Source organism: Oncorhynchus masou, chromosome 10 (assembly GCF_036934945.1).
Source record: "Oncorhynchus masou masou isolate Uvic2021 chromosome 10, UVic_Omas_1.1, whole genome shotgun sequence".
NCBI classification, from domain to species: Eukaryota; Metazoa; Chordata; class Actinopteri; order Salmoniformes; family Salmonidae; genus Oncorhynchus; species Oncorhynchus masou.
The window spans coordinates 31,351,687-31,354,713 of record NC_088221.1 but is presented as its reverse complement, the minus strand read 5'-3'; positions in this window follow the sequence as shown (position 1 = coordinate 31,354,713).

Sequence of the window (3,027 nt, the reverse complement as noted above, 5' to 3'; positions counted from 1 at the left end):
TTCTGGAAGAAAACCTGATGGAGTCTGCAAAAGACCTGAGACTGGGATGGAGATTTGTCTTCCAACAAGACAATGATCCAAAACATAAAGCAAAATCTACAATGGAATGGTTCAAATATAAACATATCCAGCTTTTAGAATGGCCAAGTCAAAGTCCAGACCTGAATCCAATCGAGAATCTGTGGAAAGAACTGAAAACTGCTGTTCACAAATGCTCTCCATCCAACCTCACTGAGCTCGAGCTGTTTTGCAAGGAGGAATGGGAAAAAATTTCAGTCTCTCGATGTGCAAAACTGATAGAGACATACCCCAAGCGACTTACAGCTGTAATCGCAGCAAAAGGTGGCGCTACAAAGTATTAACTTAAGGGGGCTGAATAATTTTGCACGCCCAATTTTTCAGTTTTTGATTTGTTAAAAAAGTTTGAAATATCCAATAAATGTTGTTCCACTTCATGATTGTGTCCCACTTGTTGTTGATTCTTCACAAAAAAAATACAGTTTTATATCTTTATGTTTGAAGCCTGAAATGTGGCAAAAGGTCGCAAAGTTCAAGGGGGCCGAATACTTTTGCAAGGCACTGTATGTTCAGTCGTTCCAAAACATGCTGTGATTTTGCAGAGCCACATCAATTTAACTGTTATGCATGGAACTTTAGATAAACCTCTCCTTAATGCAACCGCTGTGTCAGATTACAAAACAACTCTAAGAAAAAAGCATACCATGCAATAATCTGAGTATGGAGCTCAGAGCCCAAATCAGCCAAAAGAAATATCCGCCATCTTGCGCAGTCAACATTAGTCAGAAATAGCATTATAAATATTCACTTACCTTTGATGATCTTCATCAGAGTGCACTCCCAGGAATCCCAGTTCCACAATAAATGTTTGATTTGTTCGAGAAAGTTCATCATTTATGTCCATATACCTCCTTTTGTTAGGGCGTTTGGTAAACAAATCGAAACGTGCGTGCAACTTCCAGCGGAAAGGTTGGACGAAAATTCCTAAAAATTATATTACTGGTCGTAGAAACATATCAAACGATGTATAGAATCAATCTTTAGTATGTTTTTATCATAAATGTTCAATAATGTTCCAACCGGAGAATTCCATTGTCTATAGAAAAGCAATGGAACGGGATCTACCTCTCATGTGAATGCTCGTGACTGCTGGCATACCTCTGACTCATTCCCCTCTCATTCAGCCCCCCTTCATAGTAGAAGCATCAAACAACGTTCTAAAGAAGGTTGGCATCTAGTGGAAGCCTTAGGAAGTGCAACATAACCAATATCCCACTGTATCTTCAATAGGGGATGAGTTGAAAAACTACAAACCTCAGATTTCCCACACCCTGTTTGGATTTCTTTTCAGGGTTTTGCCTGCCATATGAGTTCTGTTATAATCACAGACATCATTCAAACAGTTTTAGAAACTTCAGAGTGTTTTCTATCCAATACTTCTAATAATATTTATTAGCATCTGGGACTGAGTAGGAGGCAGTTTACTCTAGGCACACTTTTCATCCAAAAGTGAAAATGCTGCCCCCTAGCCAAAACAGGTTTTAATAGTCCCCCCAAAAATACAACATGTCACGAAAAGGCACGGGACAATGCCCCCCCAAAAAACACGTATGTAAACACAGGGATGTAACCCAAACAAGAGAGCGAGGGATGAAAAAACACGGGATGAAACCCGTAATAACAAGTGCACAACACCAGCAGCGGGACGACATCGGCCTTGAGGACGACCACAAGGACGTGGTACGGGTCGGTCAGGGCCAGTTGCAGCTGCCGAAGTTGTGTCATCGTCAGATGGACCAGTTGCAGCTGCCGAAGTTATGTCGGTGTCGGACAGGCCAGTTGCAGCGGCGTCAGACGTGCCAGTTGCAGCTGCCGAAGTTGCGTTGGACGGGCCAGTTTCAGAGTGCCTATATAGCCATAGACCTCCGGACATGATGCACGGAATGAGCAGCAGTACCGGAGGAATCCGTGACAGACACCACTGTCCTCAATGGTACTCCCGCTGGCTTTGGTCTTTGTTATGGTAGCTAGCAACGTAGGTTACACTGTTACTACTCGCAGTTCCAGACAGGGCAGGTCACAATGAAGATTGAAAACAACAAACAGCAGGGATCTAGGACCTATTCGTTAACCAGAAGAGCAACTTGGCTGACACACATTGTTTTGTCACTCAGGTCCAATCGGTCTGGATGTTGTCGTGTCTGGGTCTGATTGTTCTCGTGTCCGTTCGGGTCTGGGTCCCCCTTTTTCTTAAATGATCAGGTCCATTCTGGTCTGGTTCTGTTTGTCCTCGGGTCCAGGTCCAACTTTTTGGCCCCGAAAATACCTTCATGGGCCATTTCACATATACACTTTGGGGTGGCAAAGGGAGAATCGTCTTTGTTGCGTGGCATCATTGGTACAGTTAGGGTCAAACTGAGCTGACATTGAGGGCTAAGGATTTGAGGTAATTGGGTGAGTCATGTGTCACACAGTCCAGCTGGAATGGTCCCAGGAAAGAACACAGACATAGGTGGAGACAGAACACACTAATGTGATGTTATCTTGTGACTCAGTCATTTGATTGTTTTTTTAAGGTTGTTTGTCATGAAGCTGTTTGTGTGATTTAAAAAACAACATTCATACAGTATGTATTTTACCATGGTGGTGCTATCGAGAAAATGTGTGGTTTTGGCGAAGGCTGCTTTATCCTGTTTGTATCAAATAGAAGAAAGGTATTATGAAGTTATCACATCCCATTTATGTTCCATCTTGCCTGAGACACAGTTCTCCCAACTTGGATTCAGAAGCTAAGATGAGCTGTGCTGTGATTACTGATAGCCTGTCCCGTAAGTGTGTGTTTGTGTGTGTTTGTTTGTTTGCGTGTGTCTGTGTGTGTGTGTGTGTGTGTGTGTGTGTGTGTCCAAGCTGATGAGGGTGCAGGAATCTATTGGCTGCAGGCTCAATTCAACACTTTCCATTAGCATCTTTTGAGAGGGAGAGACAGAGAAAGAAAGACAGAGAGGGGAA